Raw genomic sequence first — 24,620 nt, forward strand, 5'->3', positions numbered from 1 at the left:
GGGAACATAGAGTGAGAAGCTTTGGCCATTTATCACAAAAAGATGTCCCATAAGTCACAAGACTTGGTATGTGTTTAATTTGAAACAAGCACTATGTTTGACAGTTATCTGGATCATGAGCCATGGTCTCTGTAGTGAGTAAAGACTTGTGCTATTTGATTTTGTGATCAATTTTAAAGTTAAAAGCAACATGAAGTAAAACTAAGGGGAGCTTGTATAGGTCATAACTGTCAGAGGCTACCACCCACAAATAACAAGCTACAATAACCTCACTGGACGTCAGCATAGTGTCAAAAGAAGTGCCCCGTGTGAGGGTCGAACTCACGACCTTCAGATTATGAGACTGACGCGCTACCTACTGCGCCAACGAGGCCGGGATAGACCTGCTGGTGCAACGTTTTACGTCCCAGAACAACAAAATATTATGCATTGTTCAATGTGCCTGGGTGGGCTTCTTGTGATCACGTTACTGGTTATTTCCAAAAGTCAGTGAAACACATCCCGACCCAATGCCTCTAGGCTACGATGCAATCTTTCAGCTTTGTATTTGGCTTTCATTTGCATTTTTCTAGACAGTCAAAAACAAAAGAGTAATTCTTTTAAAAATTGAAAGAATGAAGGATTTCCATGAACAAAAACGGCTTCCAGTCAAGACCACAACAATGGTTTGAAGATACAATGCAATGTCAGGCTTGCATTGAACCAGCCATGGTAAGACAGAGTCACCATAGGTTACATCGAGCCAGCCAGGAGTTGAACCTAGCATCTTCTGATCCGTAGTCAGACGCGTTATCCATTGCGCCACTGGCCCTATGTGAGCAATCAATTGAGACCATAATGCACAGTCTCCAGAATCATGATAGTTTGGTTGAAAATGGAAATGATGGGAACATAGAGTGAGAAGCTTTGGCCATTTATCACAAAAAGATGTCCCATAAGTCACAAGACTTGGTATGTGTTTAATTTGAAACAAGCACTATGTTTGACAGTTATCTGGATCATGAGCCATGGTCTCTGTAGTGAGTAAAGACTTGTGCTATTTGATTTTGTGATCAATTTTAAAGTTAAAAGCAACATGAAGTAAAACTAAGGGGAGCTTGTATAGGTCATAACTGTCAGAGGCTACCACCCACAAATAACAAGCTACAATAACCTCACTGGACGTCAGCATAGTGTCAAAAGAAGTGCCCCGTGTGAGGGTCGAACTCACGACCTTCAGATTATGAGACTGACGCGCTACCTACTGCGCCAACGAGGCCGGGATAGACCTGCTGGTGCAACGTTTTACGTCCCAGAACAACAAAATATTATGCATTGTTCAATGTGCCTGGGTGGGCTTCTTGTGATCACGTTACTGGTTATTTCCAAAAGTCAGTGAAACACATCCCGACCCAATGCCTCTAGGCTACGATGCAATCTTTCAGCTTTGTATTTGGCTTTCATTTGCATTTTTCTAGACAGTCAAAAACAAAAGAGTAATTCTTTTAAAAATTGAAAGAATGAAGGATTTCCATGAACAAAAACGGCTTCCAGTCAAGACCACAACAATGGTTTGAAGATACAATGCAATGTCAGGCTTGCATTGAACCAGCCATGGTAAGACAGAGTCACCATAGGTTACATCGAGCCAGCCAGGAGTTGAACCTAGAATCTTCTGATCCGTTGTCAGACGCGTTATCCATTGCGCCACTGGCCCTATGTGAGCAATCAATTGAGACCATAATGCACAGTCTCCAGAATCATGATAGTTTGGTTGAAAATGGAAATGATGGGAACATAGAGTGAGAAGCTTTGGCCATTTATCACAAAAAGATGTCCCATAAGTCACAAGACTTGGTATGTGTTTAATTTGAAACAAGCACTATGTTTGACAGTTATCTGGATCATGAGCCATGGTCTCTGTAGTGAGTAAAGACTTGTGCTATTTGATTTTGTGATCAATTTTAAAGTTAAAAGCAACATGAAGTAAAACTAAGGGGAGCTTGTATAGGTCATAACTGTCAGAGGCTACCACCCACAAATAACAAGCTACAATAACCTCACTGGACGTCAGCATAGTGTCAAAAGAAGTGCCCCGTGTGAGGGTCGAACTCACGACCTTCAGATTATGAGACTGACGCGCTACCTACTGCGCCAACGAGGCCGGGATAGACCTGCTGGTGCAACGTTTTACGTCCCAGAACAACAAAATATTATGCATTGTTCAATGTGCCTGGGTGGGCTTCTTGTGATCACGTTACTGGTTATTTCCAAAAGTCAGTGAAACACATCCCGACCCAATGCCTCTAGGCTACGATGCAATCTTTCAGCTTTGTATTTGGCTTTCATTTGCATTTTTCTAGACAGTCAAAAACAAAAGAGTAATTATTTTAAAAATTGAAAGAATGAAGGATTTCCATGAACAAAAACAAAAGCGGCTTCCAGTCAAGACCACAACAATGGTTTGAAGATACAATGCAATGTCAGGCTTGCATTGAACCAGCCATGGTAAGACAGAGTCACCATAGGTTACATCGAGCCAGCCAGGAGTTGAACCTAGAATCTTCTGATCCGTAGTCAGATGCGTTATCCATTGCGCCACTGGCCCTATGTGAGCAATCAATTGAGACCATAATGCACAGTCTCCAGAATCATGATAGTTTGGTTGAAAATGGAAATGATGGGAACATAGAGTGAGAAGCTTTGGCCATTTATCACAAAAAGATGTCCCATAAGTCACAAGACTTGGTATGTGTTTAATTTGAAACAAGCACTATGTTTGACAGTTATCTGGATCATGAGCCATGGTCTCTGTAGTGAGTAAAGACTTGTGCTATTTGATTTTGTGATCAATTTTAAAGTTAAAAGCAACATGAAGTAAAACTAAGGGGAGCTTGTATAGGTCATAACTGTCAGAGGCTACCACCCACAAATAACAAGCTACAATAACCTCACTGGACGTCAGCATAGTGTCAAAAGAAGTGCCCCGTGTGAGGGTCGAACTCACGACCTTCAGATTATGAGACTGACGCGCTACCTACTGCGCCAACGAGGCCGGGATAGACCTGCTGGTGCAACGTTTTACGTCCCAGAACAACAAAATATTATGCATTGTTCAATGTGCCTGGGTGGGCTTCTTGTGATCACGTTACTGGTTATTTCCAAAAGTCAGTGAAACACATCCCGACCCAATGCCTCTAGGCTACGATGCAATCTTTCAGCTTTGTATTTGGCTTTCATTTGCATTTTTCTAGACAGTCAAAAACAAAAGAGTAATTATTTTAAAAATTGAAAGAATGAAGGATTTCCATGAACAAAAACAAAAGCGGCTTCCAGTCAAGACCACAACAATGGTTTGAAGATACAATGCAATGTCAGGCTTGCATTGAACCAGCCATGGTAAGACAGAGTCACCATTGGTTACATCGAGCCAGCCAGGAGTTGAACCTAGAATCTTCTGATCCGTAGTCAGACGCGTTATCCATTGCACCACTGGCCCTATGTGAGCAATGAATTGAGACCATAATGCACAATCTCCAGAATCATGATAGTTTGGCTGAAAATGGAAATGATGGGAACATAGAGTGAGAAGCTTTGGCCATTTATCACAAAAAGATGTCCCATAAGTCGCAAGACTTGGTATGTGTTTAATTTGAAACAAGCACTATGTTTGACAGTTATCTGGATCATGAGCCATGGTCTCTGTAGTGAGTAAAGACTTGTGCTATTTGGTTTTGTGATCAATTTTAAAGTTAAAAGCAACATGAAGTAACACTAAGGGGAGCTTGTATAGGTCATAACTGTCAGAGGCTACCACCCACAAATAACAAGCTACAATAACCTCACTGGACGTCAGCATAGTGTCAAAAGAAGTGCCCTGTATGAGGGTCGAACTCACGACCTTCAGATTATGAGACTGACGCGCTACCTACTGCGCCAACGAGGCCAGGATAGACCTGCTGGTGCAACGTTTTACGTCCCAGAACAACAAAATATTATGCATTGTTCAATATGCCTGGGTGGGCTTCTTGTGATCACGTTACTGGTTATTTCCAAAAGTCAGTGAAACACATCCCGACCCAATGCCTCTAGGCTACGATGCAATCTTTCAGCTTTGTATTTGGCTTTCATTTGCATTTTTCTAGACAGTCAAAAACAAAAGAGTAATTATTTTAAAAATTGAAAGAATGAAGGATTTCCATGAACAAAAACAAAAGCGGCTTCCAGTCAAGACCACAACAATGGTTTGAAGATACAATGCAATGTCAGGCTTGCATTGAACCAGCCATGGTAAGACAGAGTCACCATAGGTTACATCGAGCCAGCCAGGAGTTGAACCTAGAATCTTCTGATCCGTAGTCAGACGCGTTATCCATTGCGCCACTGGCCCTATGTGAGCAATCAATTGAGACCATAATGCACAGTCTCCAGAATCATGATAGTTTGGTTGAAAATGGAAATGATGGGAACATAGAGTGAGAAGCTTTGGCCATTTATCACAAAAAGATGTCCCATAAGTCGCAAGACTTGGTATGTGTTTAATTTGAAACAAGCACTATGTTTGACAGTTATCTGGATCATGAGCCATGGTCTCTGTAGTGAGTAAAGACTTGTGCTATTTGGTTTTGTGATCAATTTTAAAGTTAAAAGCAACATGAAGTAAAACTAAGGGGAGCTTGTATAGGTCATAACTGTCAGAGGCTACCACCCACAAATAACAAGCTACAATAACCTCACTGGACGTCAGCATAGTGTCAAAAGAAGTGCCCCGTGTGAGGGTCGAACTCACGACCTTCAGATTATGAGACTGACGCGCTACCTACTGCGCCAACGAGGCCGGGATAGACCTGCTGGTGCAACGTTTTACGTCCCAGAACAACAAAATATTATGCATTGTTCAATGTGCCTGGGTGGGCTTCTTGTGATCACGTTACTGGTTATTTCCAAAAGTCAGTGAAACACATCCCGACCCAATGCCTCTAGGCTACGATGCAATCTTTCAGCTTTGTATTTGGCTTTCATTTGCATTTTTCTAGACAGTCAAAAACAAAAGAGTAATTATTTTAAAAATTGAAAGAATGAAGGATTTCCATGAACAAAAACAAAAGCGGCTTCCAGTCAAGACCACAACAATGGTTTGAAGATACAATGCAATGTCAGGCTTGCACTGAACCAGCCATGGTAAGACAGAGTCACCATAGGTTACATCGAGCCAGCCAGGAGTTGAACCTAGAATCTTCTGATCCGTAGTCAGACGCGTTATCCATTGCGCCACTGGCCCTATGTGAGCAATCAATTGAGACCATAATGCACAGTCTCCAGAATCATGATAGTTTGGTTGAAAATGGAAATGATGGGAACATAGAGTGAGAAGCTTTGGCCATTTATCACAAAAAGATGTCCCATAAGTCACAAGACTTGGTATGTGTTTAATTTGAAACAAGCACTATGTTTGACAGTTATCTGGATCATGAGCCATGGTCTCTGTAGTGAGTAAAGACTTGTGCTATTTGATTTTGTGATCAATTTTAAAGTTAAAAGCAACATGAAGTAAAACTAAGGGGAGCTTGTATAGGTCATAACTGTCAGAGGCTACCACCCACAAATAACAAGCTACAATAACCTCACTGGACGTCAGCATAGTGTCAAAAGAAGTGCCCCGTGTGAGGGTCGAACTCACGACCTTCAGATTATGAGACTGACGCGCTACCTACTGCGCCAACGAGGCCGGGATAGACCTGCTGGTGCAACGTTTTACGTCCCAGAACAACAAAATATTATGCATTGTTCAATATGCCTGGGTGGGCTTCTTGTGATCACGTTACTGGTTATTTCCAAAAGTCAGTGAAACACATCCCGACCCAATGCCTCTAGGCTACGATGCAATCTTTCAGCTTTGTATTTGGCTTTCATTTGCATTTTTCTAGACAGTCAAAAACAAAAGAGTAATTATTTTAAAAATTGAAAGAATGAAGGATTTCCATGAACAAAAACAAAAGCGGCTTCCAGTCAAGACCACAACAATGGTTTGAAGATACAATGCAATGTCAGGCTTGCATTGAACCAGCCATGGTAAGACAGAGTCACCATAGGTTACATCGAGCCAGCCAGGAGTTGAACCTAGAATCTTCTGATCCGTAGTCAGACGCGTTATCCATTGCGCCACTGGCCCTATGTGAGCAATCAATTGAGACCATAATGCACAGTCTCCAGAATCATGATAGTTTGGTTGAAAATGGAAATGATGGGAACATAGAGTGAGAAGCTTTGGCCATTTATCACAAAAAGATGTCCCATAAGTCGCAAGACTTGGTATGTGTTTAATTTGAAACAAGCACTATGTTTGACAGTTATCTGGATCATGAGCCATGGTCTCTGTAGTGAGTAAAGACTTGTGCTATTTGGTTTTGTGATCAATTTTAAAGTTAAAAGCAACATGAAGTAACACTAAGGGGAGCTTGTATAGGTCATAACTGTCAGAGGCTACCACCCACAAATAACAAGCTACAATAACCTCACTGGACGTCAGCATAGTGTCAAAAGAAGTGCCCCGTATGAGGGTCGAACTCACGACCTTCAGATTATGAGACTGACGCGCTACCTACTGCGCCAACGAGGCCAGGATAGACCTGCTGGTGCAACGTTTTACGTCCCAGAACAACAAAATATTATGCATTGTTCAATATGCCTGGGTGGGCTTCTTGTGATCACGTTACTGGTTATTTCCAAAAGTCAGTGAAACACATCCCGACCCAATGCCTCTAGGCTACGATGCAATCTTTCAGCTTTGTATTTGGCTTTCATTTGCATTTTTCTAGACAGTCAAAAACAAAAGAGTAATTATTTTAAAAATTGAAAGAATGAAGGATTTCCATGAACAAAAACAAAAGCGGCTTCCAGTCAAGACCACAACAATGGTTTGAAGATACAATGCAATGTCAGGCTTGCATTGAACCAGCCATGGTAAGACAGAGTCACCATAGGTTACATCGAGCCAGCCAGGAGTTGAACCTAGAATCTTCTGATCCGTAGTCAGACGCGTTATCCATTGCGCCACTGGCCCTATGTGAGCAATCAATTGAGACCATAATGCACAGTCTCCAGAATCATGATAGTTTGGTTGAAAATGGAAATGATGGGAACATAGAGTGAGAAGCTTTGGCCATTTATCACAAAAAGATGTCCCATAAGTCACAAGACTTGGTATGTGTTTAATTTGAAACAAGCACTATGTTTGACAGTTATCTGGATCATGAGCCATGGTCTCTGTAGTGAGTAAAGACTTGTGCTATTTGATTTTGTGATCAATTTTAAAGTTAAAAGCAACATGAAGTAAAACTAAGGGGAGCTTGTATAGGTCATAACTGTCAGAGGCTACCACCCACAAATAACAAGCTACAATAACCTCACTGGACGTCAGCATAGTGTCAAAAGAAGTGCCCCGTGTGAGGGTCGAACTCACGACCTTCAGATTATGAGACTGACGCGCTACCTACTGCGCCAACGAGGCCGGGATAGACCTGCTGGTGCAACGTTTTACGTCCCAGAACAACAAAATATTATGCATTGTTCAATGTGCCTGGGTGGGCTTCTTGTGATCACGTTACTGGTTATTTCCAAAAGTCAGTGAAACACATCCCGACTCAATGCCTCTAGGCTACGATGCAATCTTTCAGCTTTGTATTTGGCTTTCATTTGCATTTTTCTAGACAGTCAAAAACAAAAGAGTAATTCTTTTAAAAATTGAAAGAATGAAGGATTTCCATGAACAAAAACAAAAGCGGCTTCCAGTCAAGACCACAACAATGGTTTGAAGATACAATGCAATGTCAGGCTTGCATTGAACCAGCCATGGTAAGACAGAGTCACCATTGGTTACATCGAGCCAGCCAGGAGTTGAACCTAGAATCTTCTGATCCATAGTCAGACGCGTTATCCATTGCGCCACTGGCCCTATGTGAGCAATGAATTGAGACCATAATGCACAATCTCCAGAATCATGATAGTTTGGCTGAAAATGGAAATGATGGGAACATAGAGTGAGAAGCTTTGGCCATTTATCACAAAAAGATGTCCCATAAGTCGCAAGACTTGGTATGTGTTTAATTTGAAACAAGCACTATGTTTGACAGTTATCTGGATCATGAGCCATGGTCTCTGTAGTGAGTAAAGACTTGTGCTATTTGGTTTTGTGATCAATTTTAAAGTTAAAAGCAACATGAAGTAACACTAAGGGGAACTTGTATAGGTCATAACTGTCAGAGGCTACCACCCACAAATAACAAGCTACAATAACCTCACTGGACGTCAGCATAGTGTCAAAAGAAGTGCCCCGTATGAGGGTCGAACTCACGACCTTCAGATTATGAGACTGACGCGCTACCTACTGCGCCAACGAGGCCAGGATAGACCTGCTGGTGCAACGTTTTACGTCCCAGAACAACAAAATATTATGCATTGTTCAATATGCCTGGGTGGGCTTCTTGTGATCACGTTACTGGTTATTTCCAAAAGTCAGTGAAACACATCCCGACCCAATGCCTCTAGGCTACGATGCAATCTTTCAGCTTTGTATTTGGCTTTCATTTGCATTTTTCTAGACAGTCAAAAACAAAAGAGTAATTATTTTAAAAATTGAAAGAATGAAGGATTTCCATGAACAAAAACAAAAGCGGCTTCCAGTCAAGACCACAACAATGGTTTGAAGATACAATGCAATGTCAGGCTTGCATTGAACCAGCCATGGTAAGACAGAGTCACCATAGGTAACATCGAGCCAGCCAGGAGTTGAACCTAGAATCTTCTGATCCGTAGTCAGACGCGTTATCCATTGCGCCACTGGCCCTATGTGAGCAATCAATTGAGACCATAATGCACAGTCTCCAGAATCATGATAGTTTGGTTGAAAATGGAAATGATGGGAACATAGAGTGAGAAGCTTTGGCCATTTATCACAAAAAGATGTCCCATAAGTCACAAGACTTGGTATGTGTTTAATTTGAAACAAGCACTATGTTTGACAGTTATCTGGATCATGAGCCATGGTCTCTGTAGTGAGTAAAGACTTGTGCTATTTGATTTTGTGATCAATTTTAAAGTTAAAAGCAACATGAAGTAAAACTAAGGGGAGCTTGTATAGGTCATAACTGTCAGAGGCTACCACCCACAAATAACAAGCTACAATAACCTCACTGGACGTCAGCATAGTGTCAAAAGAAGTGCCCCGTGTGAGGGTCGAACTCACGACCTTCAGATTATGAGACTGACGCGCTACCTACTGCGCCAACGAGGCCGGGATAGACCTGCTGGTGCAACGTTTTACGTCCCAGAACAACAAAATATTATGCATCGTTCAATGTGCCTGGGTGGGCTTCTTGTGATCACGTTACTGGTTATTTCCAAAAGTCAGTGAAACACATCCCGACCCAATGCCTCTAGGCTACGATGCAATCTTTCAGCTTTGTATTTGGCTTTCATTTGCATTTTTCTAGACAGTCAAAAACAAAAGAGTAATTATTTTAAAAATTGAAAGAATGAAGGATTTCCATGAACAAAAACAAAAGCGGCTTCCAGTCAAGACCACAACAATGGTTTGAAGATACAATGCAATGTCAGGCTTGCATTGAACCAGCCATGGTAAGACAAAATCACCATAGGTTACATCGAGCCAGCCAGGAGTTGAACCTAGAATCTTCTGATCCGTAGTCAGACGCGTTATCCATTGCGCCACTGGCCCTATGTGAGCAATCAATTGAGACCATAATGCAAAGTCTCCAGAATCATGATAGTTTGGTTGAAAATGGAAATGATGGGAACATAGAGTGAGAAGCTTTGGCCATTTATCACAAAAAGATGTCCCATAAGTCACAAGACTTGGTATGTGTTTAATTTGAAACAAGCACTATGTTTGACAGTTATCTGGATCATGAGCCATGGTCTCTGTAGTGAGTAAAGACTTGTGCTATTTGATTTTGTGATCAATTTTAAAGTTAAAAGCAACATGAAGTAAAAATAAGGGGAGCTTGTATAGGTCATAACTGTCAGAGGCTACCACCCACAAATAACAAGCTACAATAACCTCACTGGACGTCAGCATAGTGTCAAAAGAAGTGCCCCGTATGAGGGTCGAACTCACGACCTTCAGATTATGAGACTGACGCGCTACCTACTGCGCCAACGAGGCCAGGATAGACCTGCTGGTGCAACGTTTTACGTCCCAGAACAACAAAATATTATGCATTGTTCAATGTGCCTGGGTGGGCTTCTTGTGATCACGTTACTGGTTATTTCCAAAAGCCAGTGAAACACATCCCGACCCAATGCCTCTAGGCTACGATGCAATCTTTCAGCTTTGTATTTGGCTTTCATTTGCATTTTTCTAGACAGTCAAAAACAAAAGAGTAATTATTTTAAAAATTGAAAGAATGAAGGATTTCCATGAACAAAAACAAAAGCGGCTTCCAGTCAAGACCACAACAATGGTTTGAAGATACAATGCAATGTCAGGCTTGCATTGAACCAGCCATGGTAAGACAGAGTCACCATAGGTTACATCGAGCCAGCCAGGAGTTGAACCTAGAATCTTCTGATCCGTAGTCAGACGCGTTATCCATTGCGCCACTGGCCCTATGTGAGCAATCAATTGAGACCATAATGCACAGTCTCCAGAATCATGATAGTTTGGTTGAAAATGGAAATGATGGGAACATAGAGTGAGAAGCTTTGGCCATTTATCACAAAAAGATGTCCCATAAGTCACAAGACTTGGTATGTGTTTAATTTGAAACAAGCACTATGTTTGACAGTTATCTGGATCATGAGCCATGGTCTCTGTAGTGAGTAAAGACTTGTGCTATTTGATTTTGTGATCAATTTTAAAGTTAAAAGCAACATGAAGTAAAACTAAGGGGAGCTTGTATAGGTCATAACTGTCAGAGGCTACCACCCACAAATAACAAGCTACAATAACCTCACTGGACGTCAGCATAGTGTCAAAAGAAGTGCCCCGTGTGAGGGTTGAACTCACGACCTTCAGATTATGAGACTGACGCGCTACCTACTGCGCCAACGAGGCCGGGATAGACCTGCTGGTGCAACGTTTTACGTCCCAGAACAACAAAATATTATGCATTGTTCAATGTGCCTGGGTGGGCTTCTTGTGATCACGTTACTGGTTATTTCCAAAAGTCAGTGAAACACATCCCGACCCAATGCCTCTAGGCTACGATGCAATCTTTCAGCTTTGTATTTGGCTTTCATTTGCATTTTTCTAGACAGTCAAAAACAAAAGAGTAATTATTTTAAAAATTGAAAGAATGAAGGATTTCCATGAACAAAAACAAAAGCGGCTTCCAGTCAAGACCACAACAATGGTTTGAAGATACAATGCAATGTCAGGCTTGCATTGAACCAGCCATGGTAAGACAGAGTCACCATAGGTTACATCGAGCCAGCCAGGAGTTGAACCTAGAATCTTCTGATCCGTAGTCAGACGCGTTATCCATTGCGCCACTGGCCCTATGTGAGCAATCAATTGAGACCATAATGCACAATCTCCAGAATCATGATAGTTTGGCTGAAAATGGAAATGATGGGAACATAGAGTGAGAAGCTTTGGCCATTTATCACAAAAAGATGTCCCATAAGTCGCAAGACTTGGTATGTGTTTAATTTGAAACAAGCACTATGTTTGACAGTTATCTGGATCATGAGCCATGGTCTCTGTAGTGAGTAAAGACTTGTGCTATTTGGTTTTGTGATCAATTTTAAAGTTAAAAGCAACATGAAGTAACACTAAGGGGAGCTTGTATAGGTCATAACTGTCAGAGGCTACCACCCACAAATAACAACCTAAAATAACCTCACTGGACGTCAGCATAGTGTCAAAAGAACTGTCCCGTGTGAGGGTCGAACTCACGACCTTCAGATTATGAGACTGACGCGCTACCTACTGCGCCAACGAGGCCAGGATAGACCTGCTGGTGCAACGTTTTACGTCCCAGAATAACAAAATATTATGCATCGTTCAGTGTACCTGGGTGGGCTTCTTGTGATCACGTTACTGGTTATTTCCAAAAGTCAGTGAAACACATCCCGACCCAATGTCTCTAGGCTACGATGCAATCTTTCAGCTTTGTATTTGGCTTTCATTTGCATTTTTCTAGACAGTCAAAAACAAAAGAGTAATTCTTTTCAAAAGTGAAAGAATGAAGGATTTCCAAGAAAAAAAACAAAAGCGGCTTCCAGTCAAGACCACAACAATGGTTTGAAGATACAATGCAATGTCAGGCTTGCATTGAACCAGCCATGGTAAGACAGAGTCACCATAGGTTACATCGAGCCAGCCAGGAGTTAACCCTAGAATCTTCTGATCCGTAGTCAGACACGTTATCCATTGCGCCACTGGCCCTATGTGAGCAATCAATTGAGACCATAATGCACAATCTCCAGAATCATGATAGTTTGGCTGAAAATGGAAATGATGGGAACATAGAGTGAGAAGCTTTGGCCATTCATCACAAAAAGATGTCCCATAAGTCGCAAGACTTGGTATGTGTTTAATTTGAAACAAGCACTATGTTTGACAGTTATCTGGATCATGAGCCATGGTCTCTGTAGTGAGTAAAGACTTGTGCTATTTGATTTTGTGATCAATTTTAAAGTTAAAAGCAACATGAAGTAAAATTAAGGGGAGCTTGTATAGGTCATAACTGTCAGAGGCTACCACCCACAAATAACAAGCTACAATAACCTCACTGGACGTCAGCATAGTGTCAAAAGAAGTGCCCCGTGTGAGGGTCGAACTCACGACCTTCAGATTATGAGACTGACGCGCTACCTACTGCGCCAACGAGGCCAGGATAGACCTGCTGGTGCAACGTTTTACGTCCCAGAACAACAAAATATTATGCATCGTTCAATGTGCCTGGGTGGGCTTCTTGTGATCACGTTACTGGTTATTTCCAAAAGTCAGTGAAACACATCCCGACCCAATGTCTCTAGGCTACGATGCAATCTTTCAGCTTTGTATTTGGCTTTCATTTGCATTTTTCTAGACAGTCAAAAACAAAAGAGTAATTCTTTTGAAAATTGAAAGAATGAAGGATTTCCATGAACAAAAACAAAAGTGGCTTCCAGTCAAGACCACAACAATGGTTTGAAGTTACGATTCAATGTCAGGCTTGAATTGAACCACCTATGGTAAGACGGAGTCAATATAGGTTACATCGAGCCAGCCAGGAGTTGAACCTAGAATCTTCTGATCCGTAGTCAGACGCGTTATCCATTGCGCCACTGTCCCTATGTGAGGAATCAATTGAGACCATAATGCACAGTCTCCAGAATCATGATAGTTTGGTTGAAAATGGAAATGATTGGAACATAGAGTGAGAAGCTTTGGCCATTTATCACAAAAAGATGTCCCATAAGTCACAAGACTTGGTATGTGTTTAATTTGAAACAAGCACTATGTTTGACAGTTATCTGGATCATGAGCCATGGTCTCTGTAGTGAGTAAAGACTTGTGCTATTTGATTTTGTGATCAATTTTAAAGTTAAAAGCAACATGAAGTAAAACTAAGGGGAGCTTGTATAGGTCATAACTGTCAGAGGCTACCACCCACAAATAACAAGCTACAATAACCTCACTGGACGTCAGCATAGTGTCAAAAGAAGTGCCCCGTGTGAGGGTCGAACTCACGACCTTCAGATTATGAGACTGACGCGCTACCTACTGCGCCAACAAGGCCAGGATAGACCTGCTGGTGCAACGTTTTACGTCCCAGAACAACAAAATATTATGCATCGTTCAATGTGCCTGGGTGGGCTTCTTGTGATCACGTTACTGGTTATTTCCAAAAGTCAGTGAAACACATCCCGACCCAATGCCTCTAGGCTACGATGCAATCTTTCAGCTTTGTATTTGGCTTTCATTTGCATTTTTCTAGACAGTCAAAAACAAAAGAGTAATTATTTTAAAAATTGAAAGAATGAAGGATTTCCATGAACAAAAACAAAAGCGGCTTCCAGTCAAGACCACAACAATGGTTTGAAGATACAATGCAATGTCAGGCTTGCATTGAACCAGCCATGGTAAGACAAAATCACCATAGGTTACATCGAGCCAGCCAGGAGTTGAACCTAGAATCTTCTGATCCGTAGTCAGACGCGTTATCCATTGCGCCACTGGCCCTATGTGAGCAATCAATTGAGACCATAATGCAAAGTCTCCAGAATCATGATAGTTTGGTTGAAAATGGAAATGATGGGAACATAGAGTGAGAAGCTTTGGCCATTTATCACAAAAAGATGTCCCATAAGTCACAAGACTTGGTATGTGTTTAATTTGAAACAAGCACTATGTTTGACAGTTATCTGGATCATGAGCCATGGTCTCTGTAGTGAGTAAAGACTTGTGCTATTTGATTTTGTAATCAATTTTAAAGTTAAAAGCAACATGAAGTAAAACTAAGGGGAGCTTGTATAGGTCATAACTGTCAGAGGCTACCACCCACAAATAACAAGCTACAATAACCTCACTGGACGTCAGCATAGTGTCAAAAGAAGTGCCCCGTGTGAGGGTCGAACTCACGACCTTCAGATTATGAGACTGACGCGCTACCTACTGCGCCAACGAGGCCGGGATAGACCTGCTGGTGCAACGTTTTACGTCCCAGAACAACAAAATATTATGCATTGTTCAATGTGCCTGGGTGGGCTTCTTGTGATCACGTTACTGGTTATTTCCAAAAGTCAGTGAAACACATCCCGACCCAATGCCTCTAGGCTACGATGCAATCTTTCAGCTTTGTATTTGGCTTTCATTTGCATTTTTCTAGACAGTCAAAAACAAAAGAGTAATTCTTTTAAAAATTGAAAGAATGAAGGATTTCCATGAACAAAAACAGAAGCGGCTTCCAGTCAAGACCACAACAATGGTTTGAAGATACAATGCAATGTCAGGCTTGCATTGAACCAGCCATGGAAAGACAGAGTCACAATAGGTTACATCGAGCCAGCCAGGAGTTGAACCTAGAATCTTCTGATCCGTAGTCAGACGCGTTATCCATTGCGCCACTGGCCCTATGTGAGCAATGAATTGAGACCATAATGCACAATCTCCAGAATCATGATAGTTTGGCTGAAAATGGAAATGATGGGAACATAGAGTGAGAAGCTTTGGCCATTTATCACAAAAAGATGTCCCATAAGTCACAAGACTTGGTATGTGTTTAATTTGAAACAAGCACTATGTTTGACAGTTATCTGGATCATGAGCCATGGTCTCTGTAGTGAGTAAAGACTTGTGCTATTTGATTTTGTGATCAATTTTAAAGTTAAAAGCAACATGAAGTAAAACTAAGGGGAGCTTGTATAGGTCATAACTGTCAGAGGCTACCACCCACAAATAACAAGCTACAATAACCTCACTGGACGTCAGCATAGTGTTAAAGAAGTACCCCGTGTGAGGGTCGAACTCACGACCTTCAGATTATGAGACTGACGCGCTACCTACTGCGCCAACGAGGCCGGGATAGACCTGCTGGTGCAACGTTTTACGTCCCAGAACAACAAAATATTATGCATCGTTCAATGTGCCTGGGTGGGCTTCTTGTGATCACGTTACTGGTTATTTCCAAAAGTCAGTGAAACACATCCCGACCCAATGCCTCTAGGCTACGATGCAATCTTTCAGCTTTGTATTTGGCTTTCATTTGCATTTTTCTAGACAGTCAAAAACAAAAGAGTAATTCTTTTAAAAATTGAAAGAATGAAGGATTTCCATGAACAAAAACAAAAGCGGCTTCCAGTCAAGACCACAACAATGGTTTGAAGATACAATGCAATGTCAGGCTTGCATTGAACCAGCCATGGTAAGACAAAATCACCATAGGTTACATCGAGCCAGCCAGGAGTTGAACCTAGAATCTTCTGATCCGTAGTCAGACGCGTTATCCATTGCGCCACTGGCCCTATGTGAGCAATCAATTGAGACCATAATGCAAAGTCTCCAGAATCATGATAGTTTGGTTGAAAATGGAAATGATGGGAACATAGAGTGAGAAGCTTTGGCCATTTATCACAAAAAGATGTCCCATAAGTCACAAGACTTGGTATGTGTTTAATTTGAAACAAGCACTATGTTTGACAGTTATCTGGATCATGAGCCATGGTCTCTGTAGTGAGTAAAGACTTGTGCTATTTGATTTTGTGATCAATTTTAAAGTTAAAAGCAACATGAAGTAAAAATAAGGGGAGCTTGTATAGGTCATAACTGTCAGAGGCTACCACCCACAAATAACAAGCTACAATAACCTCACTGGACGTCAGCATAGTGTCAAAAGAAGTGCCCCGTATGAGGGTCGAACTCACGACCTTCAGATTATGAGACTGACGCGCTACCTACTGCGCCAACGAGGCCAGGATAGACCTGCTGGTGCAACGTTTTACGTCCCAGAACAACAAAATATTATGCATTGTTCAATATGCCTGGGTGGGCTTCTTGTGATCACGTTACTGGTTATTTCCAAAAGTCAGTGAAACACATCCCGACCCAATGCCTCTAGGCTACGATGCAATCTTTCAGCTTTGTATTTGGCTTTCATTTGCATTTTTCTAGACAGTCAAAAACAAAAGAGTAAGTCTTTTGAAAATTGAAAGAATGAAGGATTTCCATGAACAAAAACAAAAGCGGCTTCCAGTCAAGACCACAACAATGGTTTGAAGTTACAATGCAATGTCAGGCTTGAATTGAACCAGCTTTGGTAAGACGGAGTCAATATAGGTTACATCGAGCCAGCCAGGAGTTGAACCTAGAATCTTCTGATCCGTAGTCAGACGCATTATCCATTGCGCCACTGGCCCTATGTGAGCAATCAATTGAGACCATAATGCACAGTCTCCAGAATCATGATAGTTTGGTTGAAAATGGAAATGATGGGAACATAGAGTGAGAAGCTTTAGCCATTCATCACAAAAAGATGTCCCATAAGTCGCAAGACTTGGTATGTGTTTAATTTGAAACAAGCACTATGTTTGACAGTTATCTGGATCATGAGCCATGGTCTCTGTAGTGAGTAAAGACTTGTGCTATTTGATTTTGTGATCAATTTTAAAGTTAAAAGCAACATGAAGTAAAATTAAGGGGAGGTTGTATAGGTCATAACTGTCAGAGGCTACCACCCACAAATAACAAGCTACAATAACCTCACTGGACGTCAGCATAGTGTCAAAAGAAGTGCCCCGTGTGAGGGTCGAACTCACGACCTTCAGATTATGAGACTGACGCGCTACCTACTGCGCCAACGAGGCCAGGATAGACCTGCTGGTGCAACGTTTTACGTCCCAGAACAACAAAATATTATGCATCGTTCAATGTGCCTGGGTGGGCTTCTTGTGATCACGTTACTGGTTATTTCCAAAAGTCAGTGAAACACATCCCGACCCAATGTCTCTAGGCTACGATGCAATCTTTCAGCTTTGTATTTGGCTTTCATTTGCATTTTTCTAGACAGTCAAAAACAAAAGAGTAATTCTTTTGAAAATTGAAAGAATGAAGGATTTCCATGAACAAAAACAAAAGTGGCTTCCAATCAAGACCACAACAATGGTTTGAAGATACAATGCAATGTCAGGCTTGCATTGAACCAGCCATGGTAAGACAGAGTCACCATAGGTTACATCGAGCCAGCCAGGAGTTAACCCTAGAATCTTCTGATCCGTAGTCAGACACGTTATCCATTGCACCACTGGCCCTATGTGAGCAATTAATTGAGACCATAATGCACAATCTCCAGAATCATGATAGTTTGGCTGAAAATGGAAATGATGGGAACATAGAGTGAGAAGCTTTGGCCATTCATCACAAAAAGATGTCCCATAAGTCGCAAGACTTGGTATGTGTTTAATTTGAAACAAGCACTATGTTTGACAGTTATCTGGATCATGAGCCATGGTCTCTGTAGTGAGTAAAGACTTGTGCTATTTGATTTTGTGATCAATTTTAAAGTTAAAAGCAACATGAAGTAAAATTAAGGGGAGGTTGTATAGGTCATAACTGTCAGAGGCTACCACCCACAAATAACAAGCTACAATAACCTCACTGGACGTCAGCATAGTGTCAAAAGTAGTGCCCCGTGTGTGGGCCGAACTCACGACCTTCAGATTATGAGACTGACGCGCTACCTACTGCGCCAACGAGGCCAGGATAGACCTGCTAGTGCAACGTTTTACGTCCCAGAACAACAAAATATTATGCATCGTTCAATGTGCCTGGGTGGGCTTCTTGTGATCACGTTACTGGTTATTTCCAAAAGTCAGTGAAACACATCCCGACCCAATGTCTCTAGGCTACGATGCAATCTTTCAGCTTTGTATTTGGCTTTCATTTGCATTTTTCTAGACAGTCAAAAACAAAAGAGTAATTCTTTTGAAAATTGAAAGAATGAAGGATTTCCATGAACAAAAACAAAAGCTGCTTCCAGTCAAGACCACAACAATGGTTTGAAGTTACGATTCAATGTCAGGCTTGAATTGAACCACCTATGGTAAGACGGAGTCAATATAGGTTACATCGAGCCAGCCAGGTGTTGAACCTAGAATCTTCTGATCCGTAGTCAGACGCATTATCCATTGCGCCACTGGCCCTATGTGAGCAATCAATTGAGACCATAATGCACAGTCTCCAGAATCATGATAGTTTGGTTGAAAATGGAAATGATGGGAACATAGAGTGAGAAGCTTTGGCCATTTATCACAAAAAGATGTCCCATAAGTCACAAGACTTGGTATTTGTTTAATTTGAAACAAGCACTATGTTTGACAGTTATCTGGATCATGAGCCATGGTCTCTGTAGTGAGTAAAGACTTGTGCTATTTGATTTTGTGATCAATTTTAAAGTTAAAAGCAACATGAAGTAAAACTAAGGGGAGCTTGTATAGGTCATAACTGTCAGAGGCTACCACCCACAAATAACAAGCTACAATAACCTCACTGGACGTCAGCATAGTGTCAAAATAAGTGCCCCGTGTGAGGGTCGAACTCACGACCTTCAGATTATGAGACTGACGCGCTACCTACTGCGCCAACGAGGCCAGGATAGACCTGCTGGTGCAACGTTTTACGTCCCAGAACAACAAAATATTATGCATCGTTCAATGTTCCTGGGTGGGCTTCTTGTGATCACGTTACTGGTTATTTCCAAAAGTCAGTGAAACACATCCCGACCCAATGTCTCTAGGCTACGATGCAATCTTTCAGCTTTGTATTTGGCTTTCATTTGCATTTTTCTAGACAGTCAAAAACAAAAGAGTAATTCTTTTCAAAATTGAAAGAATGAAGGATTTCCAAGAAAAAAAACAAAAGCGGCTTCCAGTCAAGACCACAACAATGGTTTGAAGATACAATGCAATGTCAGGCTTGCATTGAACCAGCCATGGTAGGACAGAGTCACCATAGGTTACATCGAGCCAGCCAGGAGTTAACCCTAGAATCTTCTGATCCGTAGTCAGACACGTTATCCATTGCGCCACTGGCCCTATGTGAGCAATCAATTGAGACCATAATGCACAATCTCCAGAATCATGATAGTTTGGCTGAAAATGGAAATGATGGGAACATAGAGTGAGAAGCTTTGGCCATTCATCACAAAAAGATGTCCCATAAGTCGCAAGACTTGGTATGTGTTTAATTTGAAACAAGCACTATGTTTGACAGTTATCTGGATCATGAGCCATGGTCTCTGTAGTGAGTAAAGACTTGTGCTATTTGATTTTGTGATCAATTTTAAAGTTAAAAGCAACATGAAGTAAAATTAAGGGGAGGTTGTATAGGTCATAACTGTCAGAGGCTACCACCCACAAATAACAAGCTACAATAACCTCACTGGACGTCAGCATAGTGTCAAAAGAAGTGCCCCGTGTGAGGGTCGAACTCACGACCTTCAGAATATGAGACTGACGCGCTACCTACTGCACCAACGAGGCCAGGATAGACCTGCTGGTGCAACGTTTTACGTCCCAGAACAACAAAATATTATGCATCGTTCAATGTGCCTGGGTGGGCTTCTTGTGATCACGTTACTGGTTATTTCCAAAAGTCAGTGAAACACATCCCGACCCAATGCCTCTAGGCTACGATGCAATCTTTCAGCTTTGTATTTGGCTTTCATTTGCATTTTTCTAGACAGTCAAAAACAAAAGAGTAATTCTTTTTAAAATTGAAAGAATGAAGCATTTCCATGAACAAAAACAAAAGCGGCTTCCAGTCAAGACCACAACAATGGTTTGAAGTTACCATTCAATGTCAGGCTTGAATTGAACCAGCTATGGTAAGACGGAGTCAATATAGGTTACATCGAGCCAGCCAGGAGTTGAACCTAGAATCTTCTGATCCGTAATCAGACGCATTATCCATTGCGCCACTGGCCCTATGTGAGCAATCAATTGTGACCATAATGCACAGTCTCCAGAATCATGATAGTTTGGTTGAAAATGGAAATGATGGGAACATAGAGTGAGAAGCTTTGGCCATTTATCACAAAAAGATGTCCCATAAGTCACAAGACTTGGTATGTGTTTAATTTGAAACAAGCACTATGTTTGACAGTTATCTGGATCATGAGCCATGGTCTCTGTAGTGAGTAAAGACTTGTGCTATTTGATTTTGTGATCAATTTTAAAGTTAAATGCAACATGAAGTAAAAATAAGGGGGGCTTGTATAGGTCATAACTGTCAGAGGCTACCACCCACAAATAACAACCTAAAATAACCTCACTGGACGTCAGCATAGTGTCAAAAGAACTGTCCCGTGTGAGGGTCGAACTCACGACCTTCAGATTATGAGACTGACGCGCTACCTACTGCGCCAACGAGGCCAGGATAGACCTGCTGGTGCAACGTTTTACGTCCCAGAATAACAAAATATTATGCATCGTTCAGTGTGCCTGGGTGGGCTTCTTGTGATCACGTTACTGGTTATTTCCAAAAGTCAGTGAAACACATCCCGACCCAATGTCTCTAGGCTACGATGCAATCTTTCAGCTTTGTATTTGGCTTTCATTTGCATTTTTCTAGACAGTCAAAAACAAAAGAGTAATTCTTTTCAAAATTGAAAGAATGAAGGATTTCCAAGAAAAAAAACAAAAGCGGCTTCCAGTCAAGACCACAACAATGGTTTAAGATACAATGCAATGTCAGGCTTGCATTGAACCAGCCATGGTAAGACAGAGTCACCATAGGTTACATCGAGCCAGCCAGGAGTTAACCCTAGAATCATCTGATCCGTAGTCAGACACGTTATCCATTGCGCCACTAGCCCTATGTGAGCAATCAATTGAGACCATAATGCACAATCTCCAGAATCATGATAGTTTGGCTGAAAATGGAAATGATGGGAACATAGAGTGAGAAGCTTTGGCCATTCATCACAAAAAGATGTCCCATAAGTCGCAAGACTTGGTATGTGTTTAATTTGAAACAAGCACTATGTTTGACAGTTATCTGGATCATGAGCCATGGTCTCTGTAGTGAGTAAAGACTTGTGCTATTTGATTTTGTGATCAATTTTAAAGTTAAAAGCAACATGAAGTAAAATTAAGGGGAGGTTGTATAGGTCATAACTGTCAGAGGCTACCACCCACAAATAACAAGCTACAATAACCTCACTGGACGTCAGCATAGTGTCAAAAGAAGTGCCCCGTGTGAGGGTCGAACTCACGACCTTCAGATTATGAGACTGAAGCGCTACCTACTGCGCCAACGAGGCCAGGATAGACCTGCTGGTGCAACGTTTTACGTCCCAGAACAACAAAATATTATGCATCGTTCAATGTGCCTGGGTGGGCTTCTTGTGATCACGTTACTGGTTATTTCCAAAAGTCAGTGAAACACATCCCGACCCAATGTCTCTAGGCTACGATGCAATCTTTCAGCTTTGTATTTGGCTTTCATTTGCATTTTTCTAGACAGTCAAAAACAAAAGAGTAATTCTTTTGAAAATTGAAAGAATGAAGGATTTCCATGAACAAAAACAAAAGTGGCTTCCAGTCAAGACCACAACAATGGTTTGAAGTTACGATTCAATGTCAGGCTTGAATTGAACCACCTATGGTAAGACGGAGTCAATATAGGTTACATCGAGCCAGCCAGGAGTTGAGCCTAGAATCTTCTGATCCGTAGTCAGACGCGTTATCCATTGCGCCACTGTCCCTATGTGAGCAATCAAATGAGACCATAATGCACAGTCTCCAGAATCATGATAGTTTGGTTGAAAATGGAAATGATTGGAACATAGAGTGAGAAGCTTTGGCCATTTATCACAAAAAGATGTCCCATAAGTCACAAGACTTGGTATGTGTTTAATTTGAAACAAGCACTATGTTTGACAGTTATCTGGATCATGAGCCATGGTCTCTGTAGTGAGTAAAGACTTGTGCTATTTGATTTTGTGATCAATTTTAAAGTTAAAAGCAACATGAAGTAAAACTAAGGGGAGCTTGTATAGGTCATAACTGTCAGAGGCTACCACCCACAAATAACAAGCTACAATAACCTCACTGGACGTCAGCATAGTGTCAAAAGAAGTGCCCCGTGTGAGGGTCGAACTCACGACCTTCAGATTATGAGACTGACGCGCTACCTACTGCGCCAACGAGGCCAGGATAGACCTGCTGGTGCAACGTTTTACGTCCCAGAACAACAAAATATTATGCATCGTTCAATGTGCCTGGGTGGGCTTCTTGTGATCACGTTACTGGTTATTTCCAAAAGTCAGTGAAACACATCCCGACCCAATGTCTCTAGGCTACGATGCAATCTTTCAGCTTTGTATTTGGCTTTCATTTGCATTTTTCTAGACAGTCAAAAACAAAAGAGTAATTCTTTTGAAAATTGAAAGAATGAAGGATTTCCATGAACAAAAACAAAAGCGGCTTCCAGTCAAGACCACAACAATGGTTTGAAGTTACGATTCAATGTCAGGCTTGAATTGAACCACCTATGGTAAGACGGAGTCAATATAGGTTACATCGAGCCAGCCAAGAGTTGAACCTAGAATCTTCTGATCCGTAGTCAGACGCGTTATCCATTGCGCCACTGGCCCTATGTGAGCAATCAATTGAGACCATAATGCACAGTCTCCAGAAACATGATAGTTTGGTTGAAAATGGAAATGATGGGAACATAGAGTGAGAAGCTTTGGCCATTTATCACAAAAAGATGTCCCATAAGTCACAAGACTTGGTATGTGTTTAATTTGAAACAAGCACTATGTTTGACAGTTATCTGGATCATGAGCCATGGTCTCTGTAGTGAGTAAAGACTTGTGCTATTTGATTTTGTGATCAATTTTAAAGTTAAAAGCAACATGAAGTAAAACTAAGGGGAGCTTGTATAGGTCATAACTGTCAGAGGCTACCACCCACAAATAACAAGCTACAATAACCTCACTGGACGTCAGCATAGTGTCAAATGAAGTGCCCCGTGTGAGGGTCGAACTCACGACCTTCAAATTATGAGACTGACGCGCTACCTACTGCGCCAACGAGGCCAGGATAGACCTGCTGGTGCAACGTTTTACGTCCCAGAACAACAAAATATTATGCATCGTTCAATGTTCCTGGGTGGGCTTCTTGTGATCACGTTACTGGTTATTTCCAAATGTCAGTGAAACACATCCCGACCCAATGTCTCTAGGCTACGATGCAATCTTTCAGCTTTGTATTTGGCTTTCATTTGCATTTTTCTAGACAGTCAAAAACAAAAGAGTAATTCTTTTCAAAATTGAAAGAATGAAGGATTTCCAAGAAAAAAAACAAAAGCGGCTTCCAGTCAAGACCACAACAATGGTTTTTAGATACAATGCAATGTCAGGATTGCATTGAACCAGCCATGGTAAGACAGAGTCACCATAGGTTACATCGAGCCAGCCAGGAGTTAACCCTAGAATCTTCTGATCCGTAGTCAGACACGTTATCCATTGCGCCACTGGCCCTATGTGAGCAATCAATTGAGACCATAATGCACAATCTCCAGAATCATGATAGTTTGGCTGAAAATGGAAATGATGGGAACATAGAGTGAGAAGCTTTGGCCATTCATCACAAAAAGATGTCCCATAAGTCGCAAGACTTGGTATGTGTTTAATTTGAAACAAGCACTATGTTTGACAGTTATCCGGATCATGAGCCATGGTCTCTGTAGTGAGTAAAGACTTGTGCTATTTGATTTTGTGATCAATTTTAAAGTTAAAAGCAACATGAAGTAAAATTAAGGGGAGGTTGTATAGGTCATAACTGTCAGAGGCTACCACCCACAAATAACAAGCTACAATAACCTCACTGGACGTCAGCATAGTGTCAAAAGAAGTGCCCCGTGTGAGGGTCGAACTCACGACCTTCAGATTATGAGACTGACGCGCTACCTACTGCGCCAACGAGGCCAGGATAGACCTGCTGGTGCAACGTTTTACGTCCCAGAACAACAAAATATTATGCATCATTCAGTGTGCCTGGGTGGGCTTCTTGTGACCACGTTACTGGTTATTTCCAAAAGTCAGTGAAACACATCCCGACCCAATGTCTCTAGGCTACGATGCAATCTTTCAGCTTTGTATTTGGCTTTCATTTGCATTTTTCTAGACAGT

At 41.6% G+C, this 24,620-nt stretch overlaps 43 non-coding genes across 43 annotated transcripts; all 43 read right to left on the bottom strand.

The window, feature by feature from the left end:
• Positions 1-300: 300 nt before the first annotated feature.
• Positions 301-373, bottom strand: trnam-cau (transfer RNA methionine (anticodon CAU)). The gene has a single exon. It is a non-coding gene; the product is annotated as a tRNA-Met (tRNA).
• A 365-nt stretch (positions 374-738) lies between these two features.
• Positions 739-811, bottom strand: trnar-acg (transfer RNA arginine (anticodon ACG)). Its single transcript has one exon. It is a non-coding gene; the product is annotated as a tRNA-Arg (tRNA).
• A 374-nt stretch (positions 812-1,185) lies between these two features.
• Positions 1,186-1,258, bottom strand: trnam-cau (transfer RNA methionine (anticodon CAU)). Its single transcript has one exon. It is a non-coding gene; the product is annotated as a tRNA-Met (tRNA).
• An 812-nt stretch (positions 1,259-2,070) lies between these two features.
• trnam-cau (transfer RNA methionine (anticodon CAU)) lies at positions 2,071-2,143 on the bottom strand. The gene has a single exon. It is a non-coding gene; the product is annotated as a tRNA-Met (tRNA).
• A 371-nt stretch (positions 2,144-2,514) lies between these two features.
• trnar-acg (transfer RNA arginine (anticodon ACG)) lies at positions 2,515-2,587 on the bottom strand. The gene has a single exon. It is a non-coding gene; the product is annotated as a tRNA-Arg (tRNA).
• Positions 2,588-2,961: 374 nt separating this feature from the next.
• On the bottom strand, positions 2,962-3,034 carry trnam-cau (transfer RNA methionine (anticodon CAU)). The gene has a single exon. It is a non-coding gene; the product is annotated as a tRNA-Met (tRNA).
• A 371-nt stretch (positions 3,035-3,405) lies between these two features.
• Positions 3,406-3,478, bottom strand: trnar-acg (transfer RNA arginine (anticodon ACG)). The gene has a single exon. It is a non-coding gene; the product is annotated as a tRNA-Arg (tRNA).
• Positions 3,479-4,296: 818 nt separating this feature from the next.
• trnar-acg (transfer RNA arginine (anticodon ACG)) lies at positions 4,297-4,369 on the bottom strand. Its single transcript has one exon. It is a non-coding gene; the product is annotated as a tRNA-Arg (tRNA).
• A 374-nt stretch (positions 4,370-4,743) lies between these two features.
• trnam-cau (transfer RNA methionine (anticodon CAU)) lies at positions 4,744-4,816 on the bottom strand. The gene has a single exon. It is a non-coding gene; the product is annotated as a tRNA-Met (tRNA).
• Positions 4,817-5,187: 371 nt separating this feature from the next.
• Positions 5,188-5,260, bottom strand: trnar-acg (transfer RNA arginine (anticodon ACG)). Its single transcript has one exon. It is a non-coding gene; the product is annotated as a tRNA-Arg (tRNA).
• A 374-nt stretch (positions 5,261-5,634) lies between these two features.
• On the bottom strand, positions 5,635-5,707 carry trnam-cau (transfer RNA methionine (anticodon CAU)). The gene has a single exon. It is a non-coding gene; the product is annotated as a tRNA-Met (tRNA).
• Positions 5,708-6,078: 371 nt separating this feature from the next.
• trnar-acg (transfer RNA arginine (anticodon ACG)) lies at positions 6,079-6,151 on the bottom strand. The gene has a single exon. It is a non-coding gene; the product is annotated as a tRNA-Arg (tRNA).
• Positions 6,152-6,525: 374 nt separating this feature from the next.
• Positions 6,526-6,598, bottom strand: trnam-cau (transfer RNA methionine (anticodon CAU)). The gene has a single exon. It is a non-coding gene; the product is annotated as a tRNA-Met (tRNA).
• Positions 6,599-6,969: 371 nt separating this feature from the next.
• trnar-acg (transfer RNA arginine (anticodon ACG)) lies at positions 6,970-7,042 on the bottom strand. The gene has a single exon. It is a non-coding gene; the product is annotated as a tRNA-Arg (tRNA).
• Positions 7,043-7,416: 374 nt separating this feature from the next.
• trnam-cau (transfer RNA methionine (anticodon CAU)) lies at positions 7,417-7,489 on the bottom strand. Its single transcript has one exon. It is a non-coding gene; the product is annotated as a tRNA-Met (tRNA).
• Positions 7,490-7,860: 371 nt separating this feature from the next.
• trnah-aug (transfer RNA histidin (anticodon AUG)) lies at positions 7,861-7,933 on the bottom strand. Its single transcript has one exon. It is a non-coding gene; the product is annotated as a tRNA-His (tRNA).
• Positions 7,934-8,307: 374 nt separating this feature from the next.
• On the bottom strand, positions 8,308-8,380 carry trnam-cau (transfer RNA methionine (anticodon CAU)). Its single transcript has one exon. It is a non-coding gene; the product is annotated as a tRNA-Met (tRNA).
• A 371-nt stretch (positions 8,381-8,751) lies between these two features.
• trnar-acg (transfer RNA arginine (anticodon ACG)) lies at positions 8,752-8,824 on the bottom strand. The gene has a single exon. It is a non-coding gene; the product is annotated as a tRNA-Arg (tRNA).
• Positions 8,825-9,198: 374 nt separating this feature from the next.
• Positions 9,199-9,271, bottom strand: trnam-cau (transfer RNA methionine (anticodon CAU)). Its single transcript has one exon. It is a non-coding gene; the product is annotated as a tRNA-Met (tRNA).
• A 371-nt stretch (positions 9,272-9,642) lies between these two features.
• On the bottom strand, positions 9,643-9,715 carry trnar-acg (transfer RNA arginine (anticodon ACG)). Its single transcript has one exon. It is a non-coding gene; the product is annotated as a tRNA-Arg (tRNA).
• Positions 9,716-10,089: 374 nt separating this feature from the next.
• Positions 10,090-10,162, bottom strand: trnam-cau (transfer RNA methionine (anticodon CAU)). The gene has a single exon. It is a non-coding gene; the product is annotated as a tRNA-Met (tRNA).
• Positions 10,163-10,533: 371 nt separating this feature from the next.
• On the bottom strand, positions 10,534-10,606 carry trnar-acg (transfer RNA arginine (anticodon ACG)). The gene has a single exon. It is a non-coding gene; the product is annotated as a tRNA-Arg (tRNA).
• Positions 10,607-10,980: 374 nt separating this feature from the next.
• trnam-cau (transfer RNA methionine (anticodon CAU)) lies at positions 10,981-11,053 on the bottom strand. Its single transcript has one exon. It is a non-coding gene; the product is annotated as a tRNA-Met (tRNA).
• A 371-nt stretch (positions 11,054-11,424) lies between these two features.
• On the bottom strand, positions 11,425-11,497 carry trnar-acg (transfer RNA arginine (anticodon ACG)). Its single transcript has one exon. It is a non-coding gene; the product is annotated as a tRNA-Arg (tRNA).
• Positions 11,498-11,871: 374 nt separating this feature from the next.
• On the bottom strand, positions 11,872-11,944 carry trnam-cau (transfer RNA methionine (anticodon CAU)). Its single transcript has one exon. It is a non-coding gene; the product is annotated as a tRNA-Met (tRNA).
• Positions 11,945-12,762: 818 nt separating this feature from the next.
• trnam-cau (transfer RNA methionine (anticodon CAU)) lies at positions 12,763-12,835 on the bottom strand. Its single transcript has one exon. It is a non-coding gene; the product is annotated as a tRNA-Met (tRNA).
• An 818-nt stretch (positions 12,836-13,653) lies between these two features.
• Positions 13,654-13,726, bottom strand: trnam-cau (transfer RNA methionine (anticodon CAU)). Its single transcript has one exon. It is a non-coding gene; the product is annotated as a tRNA-Met (tRNA).
• Positions 13,727-14,097: 371 nt separating this feature from the next.
• Positions 14,098-14,170, bottom strand: trnar-acg (transfer RNA arginine (anticodon ACG)). The gene has a single exon. It is a non-coding gene; the product is annotated as a tRNA-Arg (tRNA).
• Positions 14,171-14,544: 374 nt separating this feature from the next.
• On the bottom strand, positions 14,545-14,617 carry trnam-cau (transfer RNA methionine (anticodon CAU)). The gene has a single exon. It is a non-coding gene; the product is annotated as a tRNA-Met (tRNA).
• A 371-nt stretch (positions 14,618-14,988) lies between these two features.
• Positions 14,989-15,061, bottom strand: trnar-acg (transfer RNA arginine (anticodon ACG)). Its single transcript has one exon. It is a non-coding gene; the product is annotated as a tRNA-Arg (tRNA).
• Positions 15,062-15,434: 373 nt separating this feature from the next.
• Positions 15,435-15,507, bottom strand: trnam-cau (transfer RNA methionine (anticodon CAU)). The gene has a single exon. It is a non-coding gene; the product is annotated as a tRNA-Met (tRNA).
• Positions 15,508-15,878: 371 nt separating this feature from the next.
• trnar-acg (transfer RNA arginine (anticodon ACG)) lies at positions 15,879-15,951 on the bottom strand. The gene has a single exon. It is a non-coding gene; the product is annotated as a tRNA-Arg (tRNA).
• A 374-nt stretch (positions 15,952-16,325) lies between these two features.
• Positions 16,326-16,398, bottom strand: trnam-cau (transfer RNA methionine (anticodon CAU)). The gene has a single exon. It is a non-coding gene; the product is annotated as a tRNA-Met (tRNA).
• Positions 16,399-16,769: 371 nt separating this feature from the next.
• On the bottom strand, positions 16,770-16,842 carry trnar-acg (transfer RNA arginine (anticodon ACG)). Its single transcript has one exon. It is a non-coding gene; the product is annotated as a tRNA-Arg (tRNA).
• A 374-nt stretch (positions 16,843-17,216) lies between these two features.
• trnam-cau (transfer RNA methionine (anticodon CAU)) lies at positions 17,217-17,289 on the bottom strand. The gene has a single exon. It is a non-coding gene; the product is annotated as a tRNA-Met (tRNA).
• Positions 17,290-18,998: 1,709 nt separating this feature from the next.
• On the bottom strand, positions 18,999-19,071 carry trnam-cau (transfer RNA methionine (anticodon CAU)). Its single transcript has one exon. It is a non-coding gene; the product is annotated as a tRNA-Met (tRNA).
• Positions 19,072-19,889: 818 nt separating this feature from the next.
• trnam-cau (transfer RNA methionine (anticodon CAU)) lies at positions 19,890-19,962 on the bottom strand. Its single transcript has one exon. It is a non-coding gene; the product is annotated as a tRNA-Met (tRNA).
• An 818-nt stretch (positions 19,963-20,780) lies between these two features.
• trnam-cau (transfer RNA methionine (anticodon CAU)) lies at positions 20,781-20,853 on the bottom strand. The gene has a single exon. It is a non-coding gene; the product is annotated as a tRNA-Met (tRNA).
• Positions 20,854-21,670: 817 nt separating this feature from the next.
• Positions 21,671-21,743, bottom strand: trnam-cau (transfer RNA methionine (anticodon CAU)). The gene has a single exon. It is a non-coding gene; the product is annotated as a tRNA-Met (tRNA).
• Positions 21,744-22,561: 818 nt separating this feature from the next.
• On the bottom strand, positions 22,562-22,634 carry trnam-cau (transfer RNA methionine (anticodon CAU)). The gene has a single exon. It is a non-coding gene; the product is annotated as a tRNA-Met (tRNA).
• Positions 22,635-23,005: 371 nt separating this feature from the next.
• trnar-acg (transfer RNA arginine (anticodon ACG)) lies at positions 23,006-23,078 on the bottom strand. Its single transcript has one exon. It is a non-coding gene; the product is annotated as a tRNA-Arg (tRNA).
• Positions 23,079-23,452: 374 nt separating this feature from the next.
• Positions 23,453-23,525, bottom strand: trnam-cau (transfer RNA methionine (anticodon CAU)). The gene has a single exon. It is a non-coding gene; the product is annotated as a tRNA-Met (tRNA).
• An 818-nt stretch (positions 23,526-24,343) lies between these two features.
• Positions 24,344-24,416, bottom strand: trnam-cau (transfer RNA methionine (anticodon CAU)). Its single transcript has one exon. It is a non-coding gene; the product is annotated as a tRNA-Met (tRNA).
• Positions 24,417-24,620: the final 204 nt, after the last annotated feature.

This window comes from Nothobranchius furzeri, chromosome 18, assembly GCF_043380555.1.
Source record: "Nothobranchius furzeri strain GRZ-AD chromosome 18, NfurGRZ-RIMD1, whole genome shotgun sequence".
In the NCBI taxonomy this organism is placed as follows: domain Eukaryota; kingdom Metazoa; phylum Chordata; class Actinopteri; order Cyprinodontiformes; family Nothobranchiidae; genus Nothobranchius; species Nothobranchius furzeri.